At 39.5% G+C, this 15,028-nt stretch overlaps 1 long non-coding RNA gene across 2 annotated transcripts in view; it reads right to left on the reverse strand.

Moving 5' to 3' along the window:
- LOC138757953 (uncharacterized) overlaps positions 1-15,028 on the reverse strand; it is a 289,593-nt gene that overhangs the window by 32,733 nt on the left and 241,832 nt on the right. For both annotated transcript variants that reach the window (XR_011354005.1, XR_011354006.1), the window contains one exon: positions 874-971. This is a non-coding gene — a long non-coding RNA (uncharacterized lncRNA). The remainder of the gene's footprint in view (positions 1-873; positions 972-15,028) is intronic.

Raw genomic sequence — 15,028 nt, forward strand, 5'->3', positions numbered from 1 at the left:
TAAATTCTGTGTACAGTATAAGAATTACCTGCAACCAGTGAACTTGGAGGAGTGAGAAGTGAGACTGTAAACCAAATAACTTTTCTGAACTTATATACACCTTACATACATGTGCGCTTAGAATTAGAAGGATGTAAGTTAATAGTAATAAGTTAGAGTTTGATCCTGTTTTCATGTTTAAAGATAATTAAAAGCAACCTTTGTTTAAGGAACCATTTGTCGGTGAATTTCTATTGCTGCTGGGTTTTGGGGTCCTCTGGGCCCATAACAATAGGCTGGTGAATCCTCAGGAATTCTCTACCCCAGAGGACTGTGAAGGCTAGATTGTGGAATGTATTTAAAGAAGAGATAAATAGATTTTGAAAGACTGGGGGATTGAGGGCAATGGGGAACTAACATTGGAGAGATGAGACCTGGGTAAGATCAGTCACGATCATTTTTGAATGGTGGGGCAGGGTTCAAAAGCCAAGAGACCCATAACTATTCTTATTTTCTTCAGTTCTCAGGATGGTTGGAAAAAGGCAAAAGGGTTGTCTTCTACAATTGAAACATGGAGAATCTCAGCAGTTTGGGCACAGTTCATATGGATGGAGATCTGAGAATGAGAAACCTTCTCTATTGCACCAAAGGGCAAAAGAGTATTGTTGATAGCAAGGTGGAAGTTTGTGCTTAGGAATTCCCCTTCACATGTTACCGCACTTCCTCTCCCTTCACCTACAAAAGTTCCTTTGCTTGCCAGTCAAAAGAGGCAAGACCTTTGCACTCAGTAGGACTTATTCTGTTGATCATGCTGCCTTCCTGCACAAAACAATTTTAAGCTAAGAACTTTGCAGAATTGTTTTGGATACTCTGTATGTGTTTTTGCCTTCGTACCTTCAAGTAAATCAGTCAGAAGAGATGCTCTGAAAATTTCATTGTCCATTCCATCTATCTTGTGGCGGAGTCAGCATGTTCTTCACTCTGTGACAACTCTAGGAGAAATGTAAAACATTTCACTGACTAGTATATGCATCTTTTCTTCAAGCTCAGAAAAAGCTTCTGTTTTCATTAGTTGAGAGGAAATGTGGAAAGTTCTTCTAAATTCTTTTCCATCATATATTCCACTTTAAAGGCATGCAAACCATTATCCTAATCATTGGGTTAACACAAAAGCCATCTTGGTATAGATTGGGTCATTGTCCTCACATTTTTCTCAATCATTCTCACTGCAAAGCCACACTATTTTTCTTTTTAAAACATTTTTATTGAGTTTGACATAATAATCCTATAATCCTATACACAAAGTTTACTAATATAAACAAAAGGCAAGTTTTATATATATATTATGATATATATATTTTTAAAAATCACAAATTAATATAAATGTAATTCAAAAATATCTATCTATATTTGTTGATTTAACTTTATTTCTTAAAAAATAATTCTGGATAGAAACCAATTGAGTTACATTACACCAACCCTTGGTCAGAACACAAAATAATATCTGTCTAATATAATGATATGATCTAAGACAACCATAATTAAATCTGTATATAATCAATTAAGGAATAAAAAGGAAACAACAATAATCTAAGACTAAATCTAATCTACACCCTCCCTCTAATCAAGGTTACCTTGTGGGAAAAAAAGGTAAAGATATGGATCAAATAGTGACCTTCAGAAACCAGACAGAGAATCGCTGGAGCATCCAAATTACTTAAATCTTCCAATCGTGATAGTATTCGATGAATGGGCCCCACATCTTTACAAATTGAAACTTTATATCTGTAATATTGTATCTAATTTTCTCCAAGTTTAAATAGGACATTACATCATGTAACCACTGTGTATGAATAGGTGAAGGGTCATCTTTCCATTTCATTAAAAATTGTTAAAACTTTCTCTTGAGATTCAGACACAAGCATATCCAATTCGCAAGAAAAGCCAAACAAGGCAATTAAAGGGTATGGTTCTATTCTGATCTTAAAAATTGTTGATAAAGATTGAAAAATATTTTCTCAAAATCTTCCTAAATTGGGGCACTCCCAAAACATATGGATCAATGAAGCTTCTTGTTCTTTTCACAAATTTTGCTCTTCTCACAAAATGGATCAACATATGCATAAAAACAATATAATCATTGAGATAGCCTCATTTTCAGTAAGCTTCTCACTGCAGTGGAGCCAGTAATGAAAAAAAATGGTTTAAACTTTGGTGACTCCACTCCAGTACCACAGTCACGCCAGCCTCAGCAGTTAAAATGCAGCAGATGAATGATACATTAACACATATTTTAGACCCTGAGCTCAATGTTTTTGTTAACTTAAGGACATGTGAGCATGGGCATCCACAAAAACGGGCATCCAAAAAATAAAAGTTTTTTTTTAAAAACTGCCTGGCTCCACCATGAAACCTTAAACCCAACATTAAGTCCAAGGCCTAGCAGACAGCAATAATCAATGATCTTTTCTACATTTGACGTGGGCAATTTGCAACAGGTGCTTTATGCCAGTGTTTTCAAACATTTTCTTTCCACTCACATACCACCTTAAGTATTCCCTTACTAATCAGAGAGCACTTATGGCACAGGGATTACTTAAAGTGGTATGTAAGTGGAAAGAAAAAGGTTGAAAACCCATTGTTTTATGCCAATAGTGAAATTCCACATATTCAAATCAATTGGTGAGATTAACAAATAAATGTCAATGTTCTTACCTAGGCAAACTTCCCCATCACTGAAGCCATCACTGTAACAATTAGTTACCTCTATTAGGCAGACTGCATCACTCAGATGCCTAATATCAGACTCTCAAAACCCCCCCAAATGGCATGAACATAATTTTTCCCCCCTCCCCACTGGTTCCACTGTTTCCATTTCTTCTTTCTCTACTTCTGTTCTTACTTTTCTCTCAAACTCCCCCCCCCAAATTGTCTGTGTCTCCACTGTCCACATATTCTGTCCAATACCCTGTCACCTCTTGGTGCCTCCCAGCTTCTTTCCTTCTTCATGTCATTCCTTCATACTTTAGTTTTGATAAAGGGTCCTAGCCCAAAATGTTGACTATTTCAGATCATGGATGCTGCCTGACTTATTGAGACCCTGCAGCATCTTATTGTTTTCTCAAAACAAATACTCTCTGTGTTCAAGTTCAGAGTAGAATACCAGAGGTAAAGCCTCAAGGATGTTCTCAAAACTTCTAAGTAAAGTGATATTTCCCCACTGATTTCTAGCAATCCTTGGGCCATGACCACTTTAAATGGAAAAGAACCATTTGGACCAATATTGAGAGCCTCGCTCGTGCATTGAGAGCATGTGGAAGCTACTTATCCAGCCCTTCAGAGACTCCTGAAAACCCATCTATGGAAGAATCTGCAAATCCCACATTGGGCTCATCAGCTACCTTCGAATCTACGGAACTGGAATGGAAGCAAGTCGTTTTCAAGCCAGAGGAACTGTGGAAGAGGAGGAGGGGAGACATCTGGCCAGCTTAAACTCAGAGGAATGGAAATCCATAACAAATGCTTTTTTTCCTTATCAAACTGTTTCTTTCACTCAAGAGAAATGATGTTGCTTTTCTCAGCTCCTCAAAATTCCAAGCCTCTTGACAGAAATATTCTGACCATACTGTAGTTTCTATTGAAAGAGATCAAATATAATTGATTCAGTCATCTTCACCCCATCACCATAACTCTGACAGAAATTCTGCATGTTCCCCCAAACATCCACTAGCCAAATTCAACTTCAAAGTGTTCTGTGGAATTCTGGTAATTTAATAATCTGCAGTAAGTGAGAAATTCCATGTCACCTGTTTTGATGAAGGTCATTGACCTGGTATGTTAATTGTTTTTCTCTCTTCACATATGTGATCTGACCTGTTGGGTATTCCCAGTCTCTGTGCTTTTATTTTCTGTTTTAAGTTTCCTCTCTATTCCTGTCAGTACCAGAACCCTTGCTACTTCTTATGAAATGCATGATGGTTGTTCTCATCCAAAAAAAAACTGTTAATGCCCTTTCTTCATCTCAGGATTTTCATCCTCAAGCAATAAATGAAACATGCAGCAGGGTAGATATCATTACTCAATGACAGACTATTCGACGGAAATATGAGAGTACTGCAAGCTATGGTTTCTCAAAGGAAATGCAAAATAAGCAGAGGGAACTGCTTCCACAGTTCTGAAAAGAGCTGAAACATCAGTTCGTTGTTTGGACATCTTTGCTGCCAGGAATGACAGCCTATTCTGTCATGTAGATGGATGCTACCCACCGGTGAATGGTGGATGCCAGCCACCATTATGATAGTCAGATTGTTACTGCTATGTTAGCATAATGTATTCTGAAATCTTAAAACAAAAAATAGTTAAAATCAATAATTATGCCTTGTCACCCAAGATAAGTGACAATAATTTCATTGCATATCAAGACTCCAGTGCTATGAGACATATTGAGCACATTTATATAGTTTATAAAATGCAATTAAAATTGGGTGATCTTTTGCAGCTTCAATCATGAAAACTCTATGAATTGTAATTTCAACAAATTACTGCCATTCATTTTTTAAAATCCATCTTCAGGTAAGAAATTCCCAGTAAATTAGTCTCCATTCCACCTACTGCCTTCCCAATCACAACCACCAACAAACTCCAACATATATACTTCCATTGGCTTGATATTATTCTTCCCCAGCTCTACCCCCTTACTGGCAGCTGATTTACCCTACACTATTATTCTGAATCATTGCAGTCCACAGCATGATAATAATATGCTGGTCACAGCATGTAGTTCCTCTAGTGCTTGCTTAGCATCTACCAGTTGAGGGACATCGACTGCAGTCAGCACAACGGAGGTAGATGGGTTGACACTTCAGCACCAGATGTTCTAGATGAGGGGAGCAACCCTGGGACACCACAAAAAGACCTTCAGGCTGACAGACCAAGTCCTGAGTCTGTGAACGTATCAAAATGAGGCACTGCCTCAAGAAGACAGCCAACATCCTGAAGGACCACCACCAACCTGGTCACAACTCTTCTCATTGCTACCTTTGGGCAGAAGACACAAAAGCCTGAAGACCAGCACCCTAGGTACAAAAATAGTTTATTTTACCCCTTGCTTGGACTGGTCTGCATCAAAAAGGGATTGTGAATTATTCCAATGTCACTTTAGCCAAGCCAAAGAAAGAAAGAAAGAAGACTTTGGATAACTGTGAATATTTATTATCTATCTGTCTCTTGTATTTATGATGTCTTTTTAATTTAATATTGCAGGTTTTCTTTTACAAAGTACCTGTTCAGCTGCAACAAGTAAGAATTTCAGTGCAGATATACATTTGTAAGCTCACTGGCAAATTTTTGAAGGATGATTCCTTTGATTTCAGTTTGTTTCACAAAATGCTTTTTTATCAATTTTCATCTATCTTCTAAAATATTATGATTGTTTATCTTTATAGTTTCCTCATGAGTTCTTGATGGTTCTCTTGTCATACTTCATCTCTTAATGCAATGTATGGCATGTGGATTGATGATCGTGTCATTTAGTTTTTGATATTTGATTCATACCACAATTTTTCATGTGCTGGAGAAGTAACTTCCACAGATTATACTATACCTATCTATCTATTGATATAGATATAGATATATATGACAATTAACAATATAATATTCATGTTCATTTATAATTATATTATGGCTTGTGAAGAATTGGCTTATTCCAACAGGAAAGGTTTTCACATCAAGGTAGACTGGTCAAATACTTGAACAATGGCCTAAAAGATTTTCAAAGTGTAAAAATTCACAGATGACTTGCATAGCGTTCTACGTGTTTGCAATCATAAGTCATCTGGACACATAGTAGAAAGTGGGCCCACCACTCTATGGCTCTGTCATCTTCCAGCAGAGTGGGAGCACTTCAAGATGCTGGGGTTTTTTTTGGACTTCCTGTGACTGCTTTGGAATAGAATAACCTTTAAAAGGTGAGGGTGGGGTGAGAAAATGGGCAAGAATACCATGAAGCTTTGGGTGTGGACGGTGGGCTCCTAGGACAGGGATGGAGTTATGGGTGAACTCTGGTGGGGAGGGATGGGGGGGATCCAAAAAGATATAGATTAGCCAAAAGGGACAACAATCTGTTGTCAGGGAATCCACACTGCTGGTATCCTGTCAGCGACCCAGATAAGGTGAGGCATTAATTAATATAGCAGCAAGATGGACGTCAATGAATGTATATTTGTGGTATTTGCATATCATGTAATTGCAATGGAAAATCATGGAACTGTCATTGATGCAATACATGTTCTTTCTTTGGCTTGGCTTTGCGGACGAAGATTTATGGAGGGGTAATGTCCATGTCAGCTGCAGGCTCGTTTGTAGCTGACAAGTCCGATGCGGGACAGGCAGACACGGTTGCAGCGGTTGCAAGGGAAAATTGGTTGGTTGGGGTTGGGTGTTGGGTTTTTCCTCCTTTGTCTTGTCAGTGAGGTGGGCTCTGCAGTCTTCTTCAAAGGAGATTGCTGCCCGCCGAACTGTGAGGCGCCAAGATGCACGGTTTGAGGCGATATCAGCCCACTGGCGGTGGTCAATGTGGCAGGCACCAAGAGATTTCTTTAGGCAGTCCTTGTACCTCTTCTTTGGTGCATCTCTGTCTCAGTGGCCAGTGCATGTTCATTGACATAATGAAAGTGTGTCTGGTACTCTCCATGCAGAAAGCTGTCATACTTGTGAAGGTCTGGGGTTTATATATCCAAAATGAGACAGTATACTCACAGGGTGCCCAAGTCTTCATTGATTTATTTAATGACCAAAGAAATGAACAAAACTTAAATGAGCAAAAAGTAGTTTCTGATTCCAAATTAATATTCATAATTTTTCTAATTTCAATTAATTTAAGTACAAGATTGTTTATATCTTCTCAAAATACCCTTATTTTCTTTAGCAAATTGCAATTGCAATCTACAAAGTAATTCGGTACAGTTTTGTTTCCTTAATTCTACTTTCTAACTCAATATATCTAAAATCTTTCATACAAAAGGGCTGTTAAGCATCCTATGTTACCTTATGCTCCTTCAGAAAAAACCACGCAGCAAGATAGAAATGTGCATCATACGGTTATGCAAGCCATGATCCTACAACAACCCACAGGATCAACTTGCTCATAATCACAAAAAGTATATTTGGTAAATGATGGAGGGAAAATAAAGAAGGTAGTGTATAAGATTCAAGGTTCCTTTTATTGTCATGTAATAATACCTTAAAAATGTAACATGCATGATATACAGTACTTGAACTTTTGCTTATTGTAAAGAGTCGACATTAGTAGTGCCCAGGTCCCCTTACAGTAAAGGGAGAAAAAGAGAGTCCCTTCAGAGTCACTGAGTGTCTGTGGATTTGCTTCCAGCACTCCCACAGCTTCACAGACTCTTGTCAACCAGACTCCAGATCCAAAATTCTGACATGATTAGGAAGCCTTCAGTAACTGAGGCCCTTCAAAAAACCTTCTAGCCCTCAGTACCCTCTCAAATTCCAAGTCTGATACCTGGTTCCCATATGCCAGTCTCCAGCAGCCTGCTGACCGTGCAGGTTCCCCAGCAGCTTTGGGAGCCAGAAGATGATAGTTCTTTGAGGGGAGACCTAGTCCACTCAGTCATCAGATGATGGCACAAATGCTATGGTACATGGCTAATCAACATGCAAGTGACACAGCTTCATGCCCTATTTGCCTATGTGAATTATTAAAGTTGCTGTCCAATTTACTTCATAATAATTGCAAGCATGGATCGTTAAATCCGTATTTCAATTGCAAAGCCCAGCACCGTATATTCCAGATGTTGATTTCAGGAGATTTTTGATTTAGCAGTATGGGATGGGAACGAGAGTGTTGGATCAGTTAATGGAATCATCATCTATGTGCCGTGAGAATATGAGGAAGGAGAAACAGTGAGTGGAATATAAATGGGATAAGTTGGATAGTTGAAATGTTTGCATATGCAAGGTGTATTAGAAATAGATCAGATGAATCCAGTAGGAAAAATTAGAAGTGCTACAGTTGATCCCTTTTAAATTTGAAGAAACTTGGCATCCATTCATACAATATTTTCATATGATACAATTTCATATGATACAATTTCTAATGTTTTCTTTGATTTATTTGTCCCTTTCAAATATCATCAAGTTTCTCTTTTGGATGAGGACCAGGCTTCTTGTTTGATGAACACTGATGCAAGGTTTTCCATTTTTTTTCCCTTCTTTTCTTCATTAGATTAGTAGAAGGGGCTTTACTGTAACGTGAATCTTTGCTTTTTCTTCTTTCATTGAGTACGGGGAGATGAAGATACTATTATTACCTGATTATGTACTGATTGTTGTACATCAGTGGTTTTTGAACTGACCCCCAAACTCACATTCCACTTTAAGTATTCCCTATGCCATACGAGCTCTGTGATTAGTAAGGGATTGCTTAAGGTGGTATGTGGGTGGAAAGAAAAAATGTGAAAACCACTGTTTTAATCATACCTAATTTTTATATGCACGGTTTCATAACTCCAAAGGAAATGGGCTGATGACAAATTTTCTCAAGCAAAATATTTCAGAAACAATTGGGTCCAGAGCAGTGATTTTCAACCTTCCCTACCCACTCACATACCACCTTAAGCAATCCCTTCCTAATCTCAGAGCACCCATGGCAAAGGGAATTCTTAAAGTGGGATGCGAGGGGAAAAAGGTTGAGACCCACTGATGTTTATTGTAAACTTTTAAATTATGTATCCTTATTCTCTCCATCCATTGTTTACTCTATATATATAAATCAATAAAAAGATTGAAAAAGAAAGAAGGAAAGATGAATCCAGAATGTGTCAAAAAGGGCAGGGAGGTGGGGGAGGGCATTGCTGATCAGGGCTACTATTATAACTGTAGATAAAGGGGAAGTAGTGGAGTCAGTGTGGGTGGAAATCAGGAACAGGAAGGGGGCAATAACCCTACTGGTATTTTTTTTTAATATATAGATTTCTTATTAGTAACAGAGCCATTAAGTAGTAGATAGGGACTCAGATTCTAGAAAGGTGCAAAAATAATAAGGTTGTTGAGATGGGTGGTTTAACTTTCCTAATATTGATTTATACCATCTGAGAGTGAACGGATTGGAGGGAGTAAAATTTATTATACATGTTCAAGAAGGTATCCTGACACAACATGTAGATAGGCCAACTAGAGGAGAGACTATACTTAGCTCGTATTGGGAATGAACCAGGTCAGATGTCAGTGGGCAAACATTTTGGGAAAATTGATCCCCTCTCCTTTACCATAGTGCCAGAGAAGGACAGGAATAGACAATTTGGGAAACATTTCATTGTTGGACAGGAGCTTGGGAGTTATAAATTGGGAGCAGAGGTACTCTGGGAAATGTACAACAGAAATGCTCAGAGCAGTGCTGTGGCTGGTGCTGATCCACAGAGAGCAAAGCCACAGCGCTCCCGTGGAGTCCAAATGCCCAGCTCCATACAGGTTTTGAATGGTCCATTAAAGGACCTAATGATAGTTTTATTTTAAAATTGTGCAACCGCGGGGTCTGTGATCGAGATGGTGGCACCCATGATCAACAGCAGCTGTGAAGGGTTACAGACTCCAGGGAAGCAGAGGAGTGGTGCAGGTCACCAAAAATATGAGGAGACCACCCTCTGTCTGAGGAGAGGCAAAGGAGATGACCCACAGAACGATGACCCTTGCAGCGGACCAGTGTGGGGTTCTGCAGCTGAAGGAACCACACAGGTGGTGGGCTGCTGGAGACTGCAGACAAGGGACTCGCACCAGAATGTGGACTGCTGGAGACTGGCACCAGGATGTGAGAGGGTGCTGAGGGCCCTGAAGGATTTCTAATCAATATAAGAGATTCAGATGTGGAGCTCAGGTTGCCAATGACTTGGACTAGTCTTTGTGTGGCTGCAGAGACTGCAGGGAGTGCTGGGGCACTTGGTAACTCTGGGGTGGGGGGGGGAGGGGCATCTCTCTTTTGCTTCTCTTTGTCTGTCTGTGAGAGGCACTTCAAGCAATTTCTGCTGATGGTGTATCTTTCAGCAGACAAAAAAAAATTAACACCATTTTTATTACATGGCAATAAATAAAATCTTGAATCTTGCATGGTGCTCTGCACAAAATTAGAAATAAAACTAAAGCTTATGGGAGGTTTAAGAAGGTAGGACATGATAAGCACTCTGGAGAATTAAAAGATTGTCAGGAAAAGAGTTCATGAAAGGATTTAGGAGAGGTAAGTGCAGCCAAGAGAAGGGCTAGGTGAGCAGGATTTTTAAAAATCCCAAGGCATTCTATAAGTATGTGAAGAATGAGAGGATAAGTGTGTGAGGATAGGTCTCATCGGGGTGATATTGGAAGCATGCGTGGAGTCGGAGGAAGTACCAGAGATCCTTAATGAATTCTTTGCTTCAGTGTTCACCTGAAAAATAGACATTGACAGTTGTGAGTATGAATTAAAATGGATTGAAACTCTTGAACTTACTGACATTAAGAAAAAGGATGTGTTGGAACTTTTGAAAAGCATGAAGTTAGATAATTTGCCAGTACCAGATGAGATTTACCAAGGTTACTATGAGAAGTGAGGGAGGAGATTGCGGAGCCACTGATGATGATCTTTGCATGGTCACTGGGACAGAAAAAGTACCAGACGATTGGATGTCTGCCGATATTGTTCCCCTGTGTCAGAAAGAGAGTAGAGATAAACATGAAATTATAGACTAGTGAGTCTTATTTCAGTAGTGGGCAAGCTGTTGGAGAACATCCTGAGAGACAAGTATTTAGAGAGGCATGGTCTAATTAGGGATAGTCTGCAAGGCTTCATCAGGGTATGGTTAGTGTCTCATGCATTTGAATTAATTATTTGAGGATTTAACAGAGAACATTGATGAAGGTAGAGTGGTGAATGCAGTCCATGTGGATTTCAGTAAGGCATTTAATAAGGTTCCCCGTGCAAGGCTCATTTAGAAACTAAGGAGGCATGGAATACATGGAGGCATACTTTGTGGATACAGAAGGGAGAGAGTGGTTGTACATGGTTCGTATTCTACATGGAGGTCAGTGTCCAGTGGTGATCTGCAGGGATCTGTTATAAATGACTATGATAGTTATAAGTGACATGGGTGAGGAAGTGAAAGGGTGGGTCAGTTTGCAGATGATACAAAAGTGGGTGGTATTGTGGATGACCTGGAGGGTTCCAGAAGTTACAAAGGGATATTGACAGTATGCATGGTTGGGCTGAGTTTAACCAGAAAATTGTGAAGTGGTTCATTTCAAGCAGTCAAATTTGAAGGCGGAATCCAATATTAATGGGAGGACTCCGAGCGGAGCAGAGATCTTGGAGTCCATGTCCATACGACACTCAAGGCTCCTGTGCGGGTTGATAGTGTTGTTAAGAAGGTGTATGGTGTGTTTGCCTTCCATTGACTGCGGGATCGACTTCAAGAGTCCATGAAGTAATGTTGCAGTTATGCAATAGCTCATTTAGACCCCACTTGGAAAATTGCATTCAGTGCTGGCCACCTCACTGCAGGAAAGATGAGGATGTTATAGAGAAGGTGCAGAGGAGATTTACAAGGATGCTGCCTGAATTGGAGAGCATGCTTCATGAGGATAGGTTAAGTGAACTTGGTCTTTTTTCCTGGGAATGACAGAGGATGAGAGGTGACCTGATAGTGGTCTTTGAGATGATGACAGGTATTGATTGTGTGGAAAGACAGAGGCTTTTCCCCCAGGCCTGAAATGGGTAATATGAGAGAGCACAGTTTTAAGGTGTTTGGGTGTAAGTACAGGAGGTTTGTCAGTATGGAATGTGCTGCAGGCAATTGTGGTAGAGGAAAGAACAGTAGGATCTTTTAAGAGATTATTAGATAGATACATAGAACTGAGAAAATTAAGAGTTATGTAGTAGGGAAATTCTAGCAGTTGTAAAGTAGATAGTGTCTTGGGACCACACTGTGGGCTGAAGGGCCTGTACTGTGCTGTAGATTTCTATGTAACTGCTGCTCTTTTTTGGATAATGATCTCAGAGGTCAGATGGAGTGGTGATTAAAGTCTCATCCTAAAGTTGTTACCTCCTGTAACGCAGCAAATGAAGCTCCCTCCATGATTATGTGCTGAAGCTTCAGGAGTAGAAATTTAACAGAAATAACCGAAAGGAAAGAGGGAAGCTCTGGCAGTAAAAAAGGCCTGGGCAGTTACACAAGTTTAATGACAATTTCCGATATGAGCTGACTCAATATTGTGAGAGTTTATGTTTCTTGAGAGAAGGAAAGAACAAATAATAACCTTGACAACAGATCCAGGAGGAAATGCCAAATTAGAAAGACCTTGGAGAAGCCATAAATTTATAATGATTCAGCATTGACGGAATTCCAAGTGCATCTAAAGTTAAACTATGCAGCAATAGCTAAGCACATTCCAATTACCCACTTCTGTTTCATCGAAGCAGAACACCGAATTTCATAGCAATAAATTCTGAATCGGTTTAATTCATTTCTATCTTTATGCAAAAAAAAACCCAAAAAAAGGTTTCTGTTGTTCGAAATAAGTAGGAGTGATAATCCAAGCAGACCATGATGGAGAACGCTGTTAGCTCCCTGTTGTTCTGAGGCTGGGGGTAAAATACTATTCAACTGGTAGATCCAAACAAGGCTTGGCACAGAAGATGGGTGCCATCTGGATCTGATAGAAATGCTCCCCAGGATGTCTTTGAGATTCAAGTCGATTGCCAGGCCCAAAGAGATCATTGTGAAAACCCGATTTGGAGGAGGTGTAAAGTTTACTTGTTGGATCTGGAGCAGAAGAACCAAGGAAACTATCAAAACAATTATAAAAACCAAATTATTTGCTGGACCTTAACTGACCTGATGTTGTTTGCTGCCTGCTTTTGACAATGGTTCCAAGACTCCATGTGAGTTGTACATATTAAAATAGTAATTCTATTTGGGTCTGAGTTACCTCATCATATTCAAGATTTTAATCTCAATGAGAACTGCAACCACAATCTTTAAAACCTAGAAATTAAAACTGCAGTGTGCGGGAACGCTTCTGCTACACTGTTCGCATCAAATTTGTAGATGTACAAGGAAGGGCGCAGCTAGTAGAGCCACCAGTGACCTAATTTCAATTTTGACCTCAACTGCTGTCTGTGAGGAGTTTGCTTGTTCTCCATTTCACTAGGTGAGTTTCCTTCCTTGAACTTAGATGTGCTGGACCTCAGCATTCTATAACTTCTTCTTAAAGGTAGCAGCAAGAAGAAGTTGTGACCAAGTGGATAGGGGTCCTTTATGAAGTTAGATGCCTTCTTGAGGCTGTGTCTCACATAGATGCCTTAAATAGTTGGGAGGTTGGATCCTCTGATGGACTTGGCTATGTTTGCTACCTCCTGCAGCCTTCTAAATTCCTAAGCACTTGAATGCCAAACCAGGCCATGATGTAACCAATTAATGTACTTTCCATTCCACATCTGAAAAAGTTAATTATCTGTTCTGGTTATTTGCTTGTTTTATCATTGCCAATGCAAGTTGAATCAATTTACAACTTAATTTCTTCAGATATTTATGAATTCCATTGTAGTTTGTTTATGAGCTCTACATGAACAAGTTGCATAGAAGAGAGAACTACTGAGACTAGCCACATGATCACGGTATTTTCTTTTAAACAAAATGCATTGCAGATACTCACCAAGGTTTCCTCAGCAGCACGTCTGCCACCCAAATTATACAACCATGTGTGAGTACTATTGCCATGTTGTAATTGGCCAAATAACTGGAAATGGGGAGTCAGAATACAGAGTAGAGATCAAGGGTTGGATGGTACCAGAACATCAACCTTGCTCTAGAATGCCCGGTTTGGCATTCAAGTGCTCAGGAATTTAGAAGGCTGCAGGAGGTAGCAAACATAACCAAGTCCATCAGAGGATCCAACCTCCCAACTATTTAAGGCATCTATGTGAGACACAGCCTCAAGAAGGCATCTAACTTCATAAAGGACCCCTATCCACTTGGACACTAAGATCCTGGTGAATCGCATGACTAGGACTGTGGACAGGGCTTTAAACTAAATAGTGGGGGCGGGGGGGGGGCGGTTTCAACAGATTGGAGAGGGATGAAAGAAAAGTGTCCATTAAGTAAAAGCAAAAGTTAAAAAAGAGAAAAGTAAGAGTTGAGGGGTTAAAGTCAAGTGAAAAAAGGCAAATATTACTAGATTTTCAAAGCACAATGGACATAAGGGCACTTTGAATTCTCAAAGTATTCAAAACAAGGTCAGTGAACTTGTGGCATAAATTGGTAAAAAGGGTTATGATTTATTGACCATTTCAAAAATGTGATTGTAGGGTGGAGAGGATTGGCTCTTAGTTAAGGATGAATCAGGGAAATGGAGATGATCTAAGATCTAATGAGCAAAATATTGAGTCCATTTGGGTAGAGATTAGGATAGTAAAGGGGGAAAAAAAAATCAGTGGTGGAAGTTGTCTATAGGCCACCCATTAATAACATTACAGTGGCACAGGCAATAAACCAGGAAATAGTAGAGGCATGTAAAAATGAAACAGCAGTTATTGTGGGGGACTTTAACAAGCAGATAGATTGGGTGAATCAGGTTGGTCAAGGCAACCTTGAGGAGGACTTCACAGAATGCATACGGGATGGGTTTCTGAACAGCATGTTACTGAACCTACAAGGGAACATGCTATCCTGTGCAGTGAGAATGGTAAAATTAGCAATTTTGTAGTTAGGAAAAAGTGATCACAGTATGATTGAGTTTATCACACAAATGGAGGGTACAATTGTTTGGTCTGTGTGTTATGCCTAAACAAGGGAAACTATAAAGGAATGAGGGAGGAGTTGGCCAGGGTAGATTGGGAACACAGGTTATATGGAGGGATGGTTGAGGAACAGTGGAGGACTTTCAAAGAGATTTTTCATATGCTTAACAAAAATATATTCCAATTAAAAGCAAGGACAGTAAGGGTATGGACAGCCAGCCTAAGGAAATCAATGAAGGCATGAAACAAAAAGCTTGTGCGTAA

The sequence above is a fragment of the Narcine bancroftii genome, chromosome 3, assembly GCF_036971445.1.
Source record: "Narcine bancroftii isolate sNarBan1 chromosome 3, sNarBan1.hap1, whole genome shotgun sequence".
In the NCBI taxonomy this organism is placed as follows: domain Eukaryota; kingdom Metazoa; phylum Chordata; class Chondrichthyes; order Torpediniformes; family Narcinidae; genus Narcine; species Narcine bancroftii.